Source organism: Melozone crissalis, unplaced genomic scaffold (genome assembly GCF_028551555.1).
Source record: "Melozone crissalis strain CALT ecotype California unplaced genomic scaffold, PUWL_Pcris_2 ptg000016l_1, whole genome shotgun sequence".
Lineage (NCBI taxonomy): Eukaryota > Metazoa > Chordata > Aves > Passeriformes > Passerellidae > Melozone > Melozone crissalis.
This window is the reverse complement of record NW_026535794.1, coordinates 4,777,043-4,791,778: the sequence shown is the minus strand read 5'-3', so window position 1 is coordinate 4,791,778 and position 14,736 is coordinate 4,777,043. Positions and strand designations below refer to the sequence as shown.

Sequence of the window (14,736 nt, the reverse complement as noted above, 5' to 3'; positions counted from 1 at the left end):
TACAACAACTGAATTGAAGATGCAGGGCTTCTATACCCAGAAATCTTTATCAAGTCTTAAGATTACTGAGATTTTCCAGATGTTACACTGGGACACTGGGAAAAAAAACCCCACATAGTAGAAAAATAAATTCATGCAGTACAGGCCTGGTTTTCCAGATTACAGCAACTGAATTGAAGATGTAAGGTTTCTATACACAGAAATCTTCATCAAGTTTTAAGATTACTGAGGTTTTCCAGATATTACATTGGGACAAGGGGAAAAAAACCTCCACACAGCAGAAAAATAAATTCATGTGGTACAGACCTGGTTTTCCAGATTACAACAACTGAATGGAAGATGTAAGGTTTCTATACACAGAAATCTTTATCAAGTCTTAGGATTACTGAGATTTCCCAGATATTACACTGGGACACTGGGAAAAAAACCCCACATAGCAGGAAAATAAATTCATGTGGTACAGACCTGGTTTTCCAGATTACAACAACTGAGCTGAAGATGCAAGGTTTCTATACACAGAAATCTTCATCAAGTTTTAAGATTACTGAGGTTTTCCAGTCATTACATTGGGATAATAGGGGGAAAAAAATCACACAACAGAAAAATAAATTCATGTGGTACAGACCTGGTTTTCCAGATTACAACAACTGAATTGAAGATGCAGGGCTTCTATACCCAGAAATCTTTATCAAGTCTTAAGATTATTGAGATTTTCCAGATGTTACATTGGGACACTGGGAAAAAAACCCCACATAGCAGAAAAATAAATTCATGCAGTACAGGCCTGGTTTTCCAGATTACAACAACTGAATTGAAGATGTAAGGTTTCTATACACAGAAATTTTCATCAAGTCTGAAGATCACTGAGATTTTCCAGATATTACATTGGGACAATGGGAAAAAAACCTCCACACAGCAGAAAAATAAATTCATGTGGTACAGATCTGGTTTTCCAGATTACAGCAACTGAATTGAAGATGGATGGTTTCTATATCCAGAAATTTTTATCACATCTTAATATTACTGAGATTTTCCAGTCATTACATTGGGACAATGGGGGAAAAAATCACACAAGAGAAAAATAAATTCATGTGGTACAGACCTGGTTTTCCAGATTACAACAACTGAATTTTAAGATTCAATTGTTGCAATTGAAGATGTAAGGTTTCTATACACAGAAATCTTTATCAAGTCTTAAGATTACTGAGATTTTCCAGCAGATTGAGACTGCTCTTCTTCTTTTTTAACACATTTTTTCCTTGCCAGACTCCTGTGTGACTACAGTGACATCCTGGAACTCTGCATAATCACACTGAGACAACACAGAGAGTTTTCCCAGTAACATCCAAGGTGGATACTGTAATTACACAAAATAACTCACTGCTAAAATCCATCTCAGGACGGAGGAAGCAAAGAGATTTAAAAACCAGAGATGCACTAAATGCCTCCTGTAGTGCTTCTACACAACTACACAATCATGGGTGGAACATTTACAAGTCCTGCAAGGGTCAGGAAAATCTCTGAGATGTTTCTGAGTTTGACAGCATTGCTGGAGGACAGAAGACACAAAACAGAGGCTACAACAACAAGGGTGGTTCTCAAGAAACAGGAGCCCTGGCCTTGACTTTCAACTTGTTTACTGGTCTATCAGGATAAAAATAACCCCAAAGTGGTAAAAAATTACATACAGCTGAATGAAAGCAAGTGTAGCATCTTTAAAGTATGAAAACTGTAGTTGAAAGCAATAGTTTAGAGAAAAGAAATGCACCTAAGACATCTAGGGATTCCCCTAAGGAAAAAAAACCTCCTGAATACACTAAAATAAAAAGGAATAAAATAAAATAGTTGGAGAAAAGTTTTAGAATGTTTTAAATAATACTTGATTTGTTCACCAAATGTTTTAATGATCTATTATCATGCTTGTAGATAATGCTTATTTAGAAGTATTTCTTTCCTGCTCTGGGTAGGAAATCAACCCCCTCCCCATCCAAAAATCAGAGGGTAGGTGAAATTTTTAGTAAGTCCCATAATATCCATATTTGCCAAAATACTTTTCCACTTTAGGGCAGTGAGCACTGCCCAGGTTCAGTTGTTAATTGCTATCAAGAGCAAAGTGTACCAATATCAAAAACTAAATGGGTTTTACAGACTCTCACCAATTTAAAAAGTGCTCTGATAACAGGATGAAGTCAGAACTGTGCAGAGATTTGAGTGCTTAAGGAAGTGTTTCATTACTTTAAAAAACATCTGTAAATTGAAACCAACCCAGCACCACTTATCAATATTCCAGTTAAACAGAAAACACATGAAGAACTCTGGCCACCAGTGCTACAAGTTACAGAAAAAGGCTAATTTTCTAATTCTCAAAATGTCATATTCTGTTTGCAACAACAGTTCTAGAAATCCCCAAAGGATACCTGGGCAGTTGGGAAGGATATTTTCAAAGCACTCAGAGAAAATGGTGTTGCAGCACAAGCAAGGTAGGTGCAATATAATCCTGGCAAGGAGAACTCCTTTCCGACATTAAAAATTGAAATATGCTGAAATTAGAACAGGAGGAACAAAGCTCTGTGTCCTGCTGCCTACAGCTACTGCCACAGAAACCTTGCTAATAATTTCTGGCTTGTTTTCAGCCTCTGCTTAAAAATATGAGGGCAAATTATCTCATTTGAGTGCAGGTATCAATTACAGCAGGGTGCTTAAATTGCTAACTCACAACAGATCAATGGGAACACCAAAACCACTCCAGAACTAATACTTGTATCATCTCTACTTACTATAGAAAGAGACAATAAATTCTTTAAATCAACATTCAAAAATCTCTAGACAAAAAATGCTGATTGGTCCAAACCTTCTAAGAATACTTGGATAGAATAATGCATTTGAAAAATGGCCACTCCCTTCACATAGTGAAACATTTTACTAGGGAAAAAATCCTTCATGTTGGTTTTTAGTCTTGACAATTCTGCCATTCACAACACAGTGCTGTTTCAAATCAGTCTTTGCACTAATTTAAATGTTATTTTAACAGGATTTTCTTTAATAAGCTATTATAGAGGGTCCACAGTGACTAATAAATAGTAATTTTGGATGCAGTGAAGAACAGAAGTTTCCAGGTGGCTTTATGTGCTGTGCTATGTTAAAATACAAGTACTGCACACACAGAAAATGCTTGCACCCATATCTCATTTTTAGCTACTCTGACAGTGTTCTGCATCATGGAAAATAGTTCCTCCCTCCTCAGTTACCCTGAGCCACCTGCAATCTGTGTGCTGTTGACTGGATTTCTTCTCCTTGAAGCAGTGACAGCACAAATATAACAACTGCAAAGGTGCAAAGAAGCATTGATGTTGAATTACCAACATGAATTTAGGCATTCTGGATGGCAGCAAGAGAAAAAGAGAAGAGAAAAAACAGGTGAGGAGAAAACTTGGCATTCCTTAAAATGTTCATAGGTGAGAGCAGGTACTAACAATAATGGAAGGGTGAACTGAGTTATCCAAACTGCAGGTCTGAGCAGCATCCAGCATATGGAGTTTAAAAAAAACAAAATTAAGATTTTCTCTTCTCCCTCCTCCATCTGTCAGAAGTCACAAGCTCAGTTTCTGGAGCTGATTTCCTCCCCAGACACTGAACCATCACTACCCCAGCACTGTGAGCACCGAGGACACCTCAGTGACGTTTTCCATCTCAAACCCTGCACACGGAACACATCAACACCATGGCCCAAAAAAACCCAGGCAGAGCAACCCCACAGCATGAAAATGTGTTATCTGTGAAAGCAGAGAAGGCTGAGAGCAGCAGGTGCCTGCAGGAGGGCTGAGGAAGGATCAGGGTGAGCTGGAGCTGCTCTCCCCTCCCACCACCCCAAGTTCACTCCAAGTGCAGTTTAAGGATCTGAACATACCAAATATGTGTGTGTGCAAAAATCCTCAACAAATTCCCCTTTCATGGCTTTGCCCCATCACTTTTGGAATCTACACCAACTTTTAGAGCCCAAAGTATCACATGGGCTACAGCTCAGCCAAGAGTTCAGCTGCTTCAGAACTCTGAGCATCCTTGTTTCTTACCTCTCTGCAGGCCCTAATTGGTATTTCTGAAGCAGGAAGCACACACAATATCCAGGATGAAAGGAAGAGATTCCACCTTGAATTTACACACCCACACAATGCTTTGTTCTCTTGCTTTTCTAATAATTCTTAATACCTTACTTGAGGTTTACAACAAGTGAGCATTGGGCTAATGTGATTTTTCAGATCTGATTATAACACCAAGATTTCTTCATCAGAAGGGATTTCAGGCATCACTGCAAATATAAATCAAGAATTCTCATATCTTTCCATGCAGAAAATGTCACATGTATCTACATTTAATTCCATCTGCTATTTTAGAGGCCAGTCATTCAAAGTCATGCTGCCTTCCTACAACTTTTCACAGTTAAATTTTAAATCTATATACAGATGCACACATAAACACGCACATCTATTTACATGCACCAACAAATACATAACCTTCTCCCTCACTCATTTTGAGCACTTTATTTCCTTTTCCATGTGGTGTAAGGCCACACTGAAGAGCAGAGTGCACAGATCTAGCACTGCTTCACTCCTGGGGGTCTGCAAGAGCCTTTAGTGAAACATTTGGCCAAATTACCTGAATTTGTAAAATATTATTTGCAGCCAGGGTCAGAACAGCACAGTCTAGAAGGGAAGTAACTCTGATGCAGACTGGCTCAAATTTAGGGTCTCATTTCCTGATGCCATTTCTAAGGACAAGCCTCACTGTCCAGGACCCCTGTGGCACCCATGGTCTGAGGGCATGTCAATCCCTGAACTGTCTGGAATCCAAAGACAGTCCCAAAATTGTGCTTATGGAAGTCTTCTGGCAAGTCTTAACAACCCCACAGCACTGCTAAGGCAGGGGAGGAGCCCAAGGAAAAAGATAAAGGCAATTTTAAAAATAAATTACTGCAATCACATCAGCTTCAATGGGAGGTATGGAGCCATACTGGGGGGTTTCCAGGAGAACAGGGAGAAAAAGGCCATAACAAACCCCAAGTATTAACACACACAGTATAATAACTCAAATGTTAGACCAGAAATTAATACAAGAGGTGCTGATAGAAATAATCTCCAGCATCTTCTCCAAGTTCCTTTCACACACAGGAAAGAGGAGGCAGAAGGGCTGTGCTGCTCTCCCACCAGCAGCAGCACGAGTTACACAGGAAAAAAGATTTTCCTCTCATGCACTGTCCTCTAAAAAAGTTTAATTGAGGGCTTCCCCCATCAGATTTCGCTGTGGTGGTGTGAAATGACAAAAGCAGATTCTTGTGCAGCCACAGCACCACAAGGAGCCACCTCGGGATGAGTGGAAGGCTCTGAGCCCACCCCTCTGCAGCCAGGAGTGAGCTAATTACTGCTGAATTTGTCCTAATTAAATGAATGCAATATCCAGTTCTTCCAAATAATATCAACTGGGGAATGAGGAGACTTCTCTGCTTACAGATGGACTCAGTAAATGCAATAAAATGATCTGGGGATGGTGAGCTCTCACCATCAGTTTGTTTGTAACACAGGATGGAAAGAGGAGAGGCAGAATTAAGTGATATTAAACAAAGCCTTTCTTCAAAGGAAGCAATTTTAAAACCTAAACATGATTAGAAATGCCTAATTTCTCCAACTTCTTAAGAGGCTGTATCTGATCTTCTCAGAAATAAGAAATTTTATATCCCACATGCCTCAAGATAGAAACAGTTAAATAGAAAATCATCAACTTGCTGACACAGCTCCTCTTTTTGTGACGTGACCAGGACAGGAATTGTTTTACAACACCTGGTGCCAAATCTGCATGTGATGCTCTCATAACTTTGGTTTTAAAATGTGATTTGCAGTTTATCACTGAAAGGTTTCATCTCCTGTGTAAACTCTGCAGCAAAAACAGCAATAAAAGCAATAAAAGCACTGTCACATACCTGAAACAACCACCCACAACTGGTTCAACCTTCAAGCATGTAAAGCCCAAGCAAATTACTCTGTCTAAATTCAGCATGTGATTCCCCAGAATTACATTCATTTCAACTGAAACTGGCCATCTTTCTCCCTCCAGCAGCACAATTAATTAAAAGTAAGGTTTTGGGTTTCCACTGAAATTATTACTTTGAAGGGAGAGATCCCAGACAAGTTTAGTGGAATAAAAAATCTTTCCAAAACATTTGACTCTCCCTCTCCACCAACCTGTTTCCCAGGCATTCCATGAGTAGTTTGCTCTGGATGAAGTTGATGGGCAAAGAAAAGGGCCTGAATACATAAGGCAGGTGAGGATATGAGGGAAAAATAACCAGGTAACTTATTTTTATTTTTGAGAGAATTTTTTTAGGTCAGTGCCCTTGGATCTGAAAAAAAATGTCAACATGATTTAGGAGCTTTTAGGGAATTTTAGGAAAAAACTGAATATTACTCTTAGTAAATGATTCCATGATGCTTTGGAAAACAAGTTTATGAGTTGCACCTGTATGCTAGGATGAAACAGCTACACAAGAACTGCTTTTCCTACAACTTATCCTTCTATTAATAACTCTTAACAGTGGATATCAGAAACTACAGTTTCACTTCCATACCTCCCAAAATCTTCTAAAATACAATTTCACATAATACCTAGGACAAAAATCATCAGGATGGATGTTAATTCATCCATCAAATCAGCTAAAGCTGTACGAAGAAAAAAGAACTCTACCTAACCAAACAAAGCTTTGGAAATGTTTTTGTTGCAGCAGCTTAAAGCTAAAAAACCTCCCCTATTTCACCCTACATGAATGATTTATTACAGCCCTCAAATCTGAGTAGATTAAATATCTGCTGTTGGTTATTGGATGCTCATATTTTAAGGATCAAAGGTAGTGAAATCCTGAAGTCACTTTTAAAAGACACGACTGAGAACTCAGCACTGCTGTCTCTGGAAGGGCTGTGATGCTTCATGAAATGCAGCCAGTAAATGTTCAAAACACCAACTGCACACAGAAGCCTCTTAAATGACAAGGAGGGATAAGAAACCATGAAAAGGCTCAAAACAGCACAAGAACCTGATGGATCTCAAGGCAAATTCCAAAACCTTTTAAAGTTGTTGCTGCACTTCTGCCTTCATACTGTGGTTTGGCTGGACACATATATATGATGGTATAATCTTCATATTTGTGTCAGCTTCTCATGTAAGCCATGATTTAAACATCTTTTGCAGTATTCCACGAGTGAGGAGAGCTGCTACTAGGCAAGATCATGTAAAAATAAATTCATCTGTCAGAGCCCAACTCTGGCATTTATTCAGCCCCAAGACTGAAGGCAGACCCGCAGCTTCAGGGGTATCCACGTTCCAGAGAGAAGCTCAAAAGTTAAATACTGCTTTAAGAAGCCAATTAACCTGCTGAACCACGTTCTGAGCAAAATACCTTCAAATTCAAATGAAACAGGGCAGATTTTGGCCGCCTCCTCCCCCTGCTCCAGTGCTGACAGGGCTACACTGAGACCACTTCCAGTTCTGAGCAGCAGCACATGTAGATCTGTATCTCCAAAGGACTGAAAAGTAGGGCTCCTGTAATCCAGGAAGGAACTAATTAACAAGCAGCACTTTCATTCTTGTGCCTGTACTGCTTGCCACTGAAACAGCCACTGGGATCAGCAGGTGGATGAGGACACAAAGGAGAAGTCAGGAGATGCTCAGCTCCAGTAAATCCCTCAGCAAGAAGAACCAGGGAGCTGCTGCACCTGTGCCTTTGACATAAACACCTGAACGGTTCTTAAAAAGGAGCTGAATGTGCCCATCCAGCCTTGCCTGTGCTCTGCATGGAGCAGCCAGGAGGGATGTGCCCCATCCTTCAAGGATTAACTATGCACATTTCTTTTTACACAGGGCTGAAAAACTACTGAGCACACTAAAAAAGGTGCTACAAGGACATACAACAACTTTTAATGCACACATACACAGCTCACAGTAAAATCTTTTCCTACTATTTGCTTTTCTTTGAGAAGAGTGATAGCACTTCATAACTCCCAGAGCAGCCTGCGAACACACGTGCTCAAAATACAGATATGCTTCAAGAAAATAAGTAAATGATTAAATAAAGTAAGTAAATAAGTAGCCACGCCCCATAATCACCCTTCCATCAGCTGATAGTCTGAAAACATGTACAAAAGACCAGAACCACTTAAAAAAAGGAAAAATTTAAAGAAATAATGCACTCATCTGACACTACACTACACTAATTTCACACTACACTCAAGGCCAGGTTTGCAGCACTGGAGTTCAGTGCTAGCTGGCAAAGGTGATTTGACTCCAAGCTTTTTGCCTTGAAATCTTTCACTCCTGGAGTGAAATTCATGTAGTGTAAAAGTGATGCCTTAAACCAGTGTAAGGGCCAAGTAAAACACAGCAAATAATGAGAAAGTCGCTGCAGTGCCACTGGATTGCCATGGTTTGTAACTGGGTGGTAAACCAAGCTTAATGAAGTATGCAAGCAATGCTGGGGAGATGTATTATGATACAAAATAAACAGAACTTTCTGCAGTGGCATTATGGAGCCATTTCCCTGTCCCTGCAGCACTTCAAGGGTTTTGTCTCAGCCCAATAATTTATAAACATTACAAAGCAACAGCCACACACTGATCCATTCACAGCACCAGCACACCATGACTGCTCCCTTTAAAAATGGTAGTTTTTCTGAAAAACAAAGCATTTGGGCCTCTGTGGTGTTTCTGTGCAGTCTGAGCAAGGTTGGAGCTGCTGGATCTGGATGTTTTCCCAGCGCTGGGGTTTGGAGCGGCAGTTGAACAGGAAATACTGCGCAGTCTGTGCATGCATTACATTCCTGTCCCGCCCCGAGCAGCCAACAAACAAACCTTTCTTCTAGTAAAAGAGAGAGAGAAAAAATACACTGCACAAAGTTCACCAGCAGATGTGGCCTGTGAATCCAACCCAGCCTTTTCTGCTGATAAAAAGAATTCGATGTATTTGCAATGTTGGTGTAACGTCACGGTTTGGTGGAGCTGGATCAGCAAAGACCTGGCAGCTTTAAATCTGCAAAATCTGCACTGCTGAGGTTCCCTGAGCTGCTGCACCCACAGCAGAGCCTTTCTCTTGGGGAGGGTTTGCCAAATATTAGCAGCAGCTTACAATAAAAAGGATTGTTTTATTTCCATTTTACTCAGCGCTTAAGTTTGTTTTCCACCATCAACCACGCGCAGCAACCAGATCAGATGTTTGCATATCTCAACTCCAATCACTCCAAGGTTGGCTTGTTTGAAAAAAATATTCTGGAAAATATTTAATACTGGTTTGTTAAATACTTGGGAAGGAAGACACAGGAGAAACAAACAAATGGGAACAGGAGCAGTATTACAGCGACTTGAGGTGGTCGCTGGGGTGAGAGAAAGACGAGAATCTTGTTTCTTGATCAGAAGGCTGGATTTATTGATATATGATATATAATACATTATAACTATACTAAATAGAAATAAAGGGAGAAGTTGCAGAGGCTGCTAAGTTAAGCTAAGAATAGAAAGAACCTAAAAACAAGAGAATTCTCTGCGTTCTAGAGAGCTTGCTCTGTGATTGGCTCTTAATGGTACACACAGAACACGAACCAATCACAGGTGCATCTTATTGCATTCTACAGCAGCTGATAACAATTGTTTACATCCTTCTTCTGGGGCCCTCAGCTTCCCAGAAGATGGACAATCTCAAAGAAAGGATTTCTGTGAAAAAATGTCAGCGACAGAGCAGCACACGGGGTCAAAGTGGCCGGATCTCAGCGTTGGTCAGTCAGGGCTGAGCCCCTCTGGCAGGGGGAGAGGATCCGAGTGGGAGCGCAGGGAAGTGAATGTAAACAAGCACGTGTTTATAGAGCAGAAATATGTCCAGCATCCGCTCTGCTCCAGCCTCTGCTGACGTGGGACACGCTGGGAAAGGCAGGGGAGAACAATTTGCTCCATCCCCAGCAGCTCAAACCCAGGGGAAAAGCAGGAACAGGCGAGAAACGGGCGGCACCTGGAGCCGTCACACAGCCCAGGCAGTCACTGCTGCCCCACACATCAATGGAACTCACAGCTGGCAGCATCATAATAGTAAAAAAAGTCTTACAACCAATGCTGATTGAACAAGGAAAAGGGACAAACAAATTTTTCTTTAGGTTGTTTGGGAGAGTATTTTCTTATTGCACAAACAGACAGAAGGACGGACACACACACACACACAGCCTCTGCAGCCCCAGGCCACATTTTCCTGAAGAAATTATGCCATGAAATTAGTGTGAAGTTACTAAAGAGCTGCAAAAACCTCTTTTTTCTGTGCTCCTCACCTCGCCACACAGCTTTTACCCAATCACTGATTTTTCAAGACAAAGAGAGATCCAAACCTAAGAAACATTGCTGGATATGGGACTTATAATCAGCTCATTTCCTTATCAGATCGGTTCAGTTTAATAAACTGGGCTTTATAAGGGTTTTAGTGGGGTTTTCTTTCCCCCCAATGACCAAAATTCAGAGCCTGGGGTTGTGAAATTAAGCAGAGCTTCTTCCTGCCTCCTGCCACACTCAGGTTGATTTAAATTGAAGTGACATTTTTAGTTCTTTTATTTGACTTGAAAAGTGTAAGACAAGTGGTTCACCAAACACAAAGGTCAAAGAAATTCCTCTACTCTCTCTCCCCCCAAAAAATATCATTACACCTCCAACCAAAGCCTTATCAAAACCTTGCTCATCTGAGGAGAATAAGCTTAATTTAATTTTCCTAAATATAGCCCAAAGATGTTCCCATAGAGACAGCAACATTCTATATGGTACTTTTTGCAGCAAATACTTCAGCAAGACATCAAATCCAAAGCATTAGTCTATTTTTGCAAGCTTTCTCCTCTCTTTCCTAGGAACAGCTCTTTCTCTAACAAATTCATCTTGCTAAAGTGTGTTAAAGGGTCTCTGCAAAGAAAAGTTTTGTTTCTCCATTTTGCCTTATGAATTTTTCATTCTCTCCTGGGGATATTTTTGGGCCAGGCTACAAGTCTAATTCCTGCCAGGGAAATTCACTCATCCACAGTTTGCTCCCCAAAAGACACATCCCTAATAGCAAAATATCAAACTGGGACATCTTTTCTGCACTTCCTTTGACTTCTCTTTCTAAGCCCCATTTATTTCTCTCAATCCACTGGTATTTTGTGGATATTGAGTGCAGGTCTCATAAAACATTCACCCTGTGAGAAAATACACATCTAAAATGATGCTGCTTCTGGTGACATGTTCTACAGAACCAAAGCCATTTATATCAGGCAAGTTCTGAAAAGATTCTTAATGGAGCAGGGAACAATGTGTGACCGTGTATGAAATATTTACCTTGTGTTTTGGAAGAAAAACAGAGGTGGCTTAGCTTCAAAAAGACACTGACTTAAACAGAGATGTAGATTTATTTGGTGTCATTACTGGTTTTCCCCATTCCTCCTTGCCTCTGCTCAAATTTCTCTGTTTTATGAAACTCAGATACAGAGGAATAAAGAGGAATCCCACTCCCTTGGAAGAGGAAACTTTCTCTGAATCACTGTATTATCTGTGCTTCAGTCATTAATAGAATCTGAAAGCAACAGCTGTTTCTAACAACTAAAAATGCTCTTAAAATCAATTTACAGGCACCATACAGCAAGGATAACTTAGCAGGTTACTTGAATCCAGCCCTTCTGGGAGCAAAATAAAACCATCAGGTTTTGATTATAAACTTATTTGTTGCAGGGATTTCTCAATAAGAGGTCTGGGTTATACTGGAGTGTATCTGCTGGGACAGAATCTCACTTGGAGAAATTGTTGCCAAGGTAATTCCCTCTCCAGCTTTTGGCTTTCATTTTACCCTATCTTGGATTACTCTTCATAAATTCTTTTTTAAAGGTAATTACAATATTAATAGACATGTAATACAAATGCCTATTACAGAGAGAAAAATGTGATTTTATTTGCTGCCTCCTTCTTCAAGCTGTTGAATCCACCCTCACCAGCTAAGCTGGAAAGGATTTTGATCAATTTACGTTTTCAGTAAAACCTACACATCTTCTGTAACTATTTTAGATCTGAAGTAATTACAATATCAACCACTGTGGGTTTTCAGTTCAATTGAAGTGTCACCTGCAGAACAGCAGCTCTGCCAGGTATCTCTGACAAAAAATTGAAGCTGTAACAGAGCATCTATTGTTACACACTAAGTAAAGAAGTAAGGAAAAATCCCCCACAGAAGCACATTCCAAAGGCTCATTAATAATTTGCTAAAATATCTCACATTGCCCTGGTGCTGCATCTCTCCCTTCACTTTTCAAACTCCTTTTTTTTTTATTTTATATTAACTGTGTTTTCAACTGATTCCAAGAAATAAGCTGGAAAATATTCAACCCTAGCTCTTCTGACCTTGTACTTTGGAGTCATGAGTATTTTATCCATTCAGCATTCCCAGGCCATTAAAAGCAGCACATTCCCACCTGGAAATATGATCTTTAGAAAGCTAAAACTAGATTAAGAATGAAACAAAAGATACAGGAAACTGCAAACTTTGTATGATAAAGTGACTACAGTTTTGACAAAAAATAAAAGCAGTGAAACTTGATGAACTTCCAGCAATTCCTTTCTAGAACAAAGCCACAGTTTACTGCCCGTCGAGAAATTCAGCTAATAAGAAAAATTATTTTCTAAAAAGAGTTTTAGGAGGAGGGGATTTTTAAAAAAGCATTTTGATGTCTTAAACAAGCACTCAGATGCCTCCACCACGCTGACAATTCAGCTGCAGGTTGGAACAGCTGCAGACATGTTTAACTGCCTCTCCTCTGACCTATTTGAAATATCCTAAACTTTGTACTAAAGGAATGCACAAGATTTAATGCTCATGCTTGAACTCCTGACAATCCTGCAGCACTCAGAGCAGCCCACTTGCTATTTCACAGAGGAGGCATGAGAAAGTATGAATAACTGAGGATATTAAATAACCAGTGTCTTCAGGGCTACAAGTTTAGAAGCTTTATAAATAAACTGTTTCCTAAATTATATTAGAGGGGGGGGGGAAGCAACAAAAGCAGTACAGTGATTTTTTGCTGCTTAATGGAGCAAAAATGATGATAACTGTAACTGTGTTGATTCATTCTGCAAACTCCACTCCTGTTATCCCCAAACAAAGGCCACACATTGACCTTATCAAAAATAGAGTAAAAGGAGGTTAAAAAATTGCAACTAACTCCATTTACAAGGCAGAAACTCTTCTCCATCTTACTTCTTCAGCATGTGCCTTTGTGCTAATTTTAAGAGAGAATCCAGGCATGAGGCAAGAAGAATTATTTTAATTCTGCATCTTGTCCAAGCTGCCTCTCTTAGCCTACATTCCTGCCCAAGCTGTTTATGCAGAACACTCCAGATCAGCTGGTCTCTGCCCAATCTGGCAATAAAACCCTGCTGCTTTCCCCCAGCACTGATGCAGAGGCAAGGGTGAGCTGTGTGTTTAGTGCATAATGATGCAATGCCATCCCCAGTGCTTTGCATCCTTCTGTCTCGGCATGGAAGAGCCAGATTTTCACCATTCACATCAAACATGTCACAGCAGCACAGAATGGCTTGGGTTGGAAGGGGCTTTAAAGATCAGCTGGTGTCAAACCCTGCCATGGGACACCTTCCACTAGCCCAGGCTGCTCCAACCTGGCCTTGAACACTTCCAGGGATGGGGTGAGAGATCTCAGAGGTGAAGGAAGCCCAGTTCATCTCCTAGGGAGGCAGGAACCTTGCTTTATCACCATCACCATCAGTAGCAGAGGTCCCACACTGGCTCAGGACAGAGAAGCAGATGAGGGATTCACAAAGGTCCCACTCTGGCTCAGGACAGAGAAGCAGATGAGGGATTCACAAAGGTCCCACTCTGGCTCAGGACAGAGAAGCAGATGAGGGATTCACAAAGGTCCCGCTCTGGCTCAGGACAGAGAAGCAGATGAGGGATTCACAAAGGTCCCGCTCTGGCTCAGGACAGAGAAGCAGATGAGGGATTCACAAAGGTCCCACTCTGGCTCAGGGCAGGGAAGCAGATGAGGGATTCACAAAGGTCCCACTCTGGCTCAGGGCAGAGAAGCAGATGAGGGCTCCTCCATGAGCTCAGGCAGGAGCCCTGAGCAGATGATGGATCCAGCACATTCCTGCACTTAGCTCAGATGGGAAACCCCAGGCATGAAGACCCATAAATGCTGGATCCCATCAAGTCTATACTTACAGAAATACCCAAGCACTCAGAGAGCCAGGCTGAGTTCTTGCTGCTCCTCCTCTCCCAGCAGGTAACAAGCTCCAAGCCCAGGCAGCCCAGCCACCATCACTCCTCTTCAGCTGCTTCCAGCCCCCAGTGCTGCTCTCAGCACCCAGCCTGGGCCCCTCTGCAGCTCAGGAGGCTGCACTGACCCCCCACACACACACAGGTGTTCACACAACAACCCCCTGCCACGTGGGCTGTAACTCAGACTGAGGGAAACAGGGGTACAAAACCAACAATTTCTAACTGAAAACCCCCTGGGTGCCTCCAGCACCCCCCCAGCTGTGTGCAGCAAAGCTGCACTGAGAAAAGCAGTGCCTGAGACAGTCACACCTGCACTGCTGGGTGTGTTGTTTATCCTGAGAGCTTTAAAAATCCCTTTTGGCACCAGCAGTAAGTATTATGTTCTGTACCATACCACAGCACAAGCAATTTGAAAGGCTT

At 41.2% G+C, this 14,736-nt stretch overlaps 1 protein-coding gene across 3 annotated transcripts in view; it reads right to left on the bottom strand.

Moving 5' to 3' along the window:
- CTDSPL (CTD small phosphatase like) overlaps positions 1 to 14,736 on the bottom strand; it is an 82,944-nt gene that overhangs the window by 33,463 nt on the left and 34,745 nt on the right. The window lies entirely within an intron of this gene.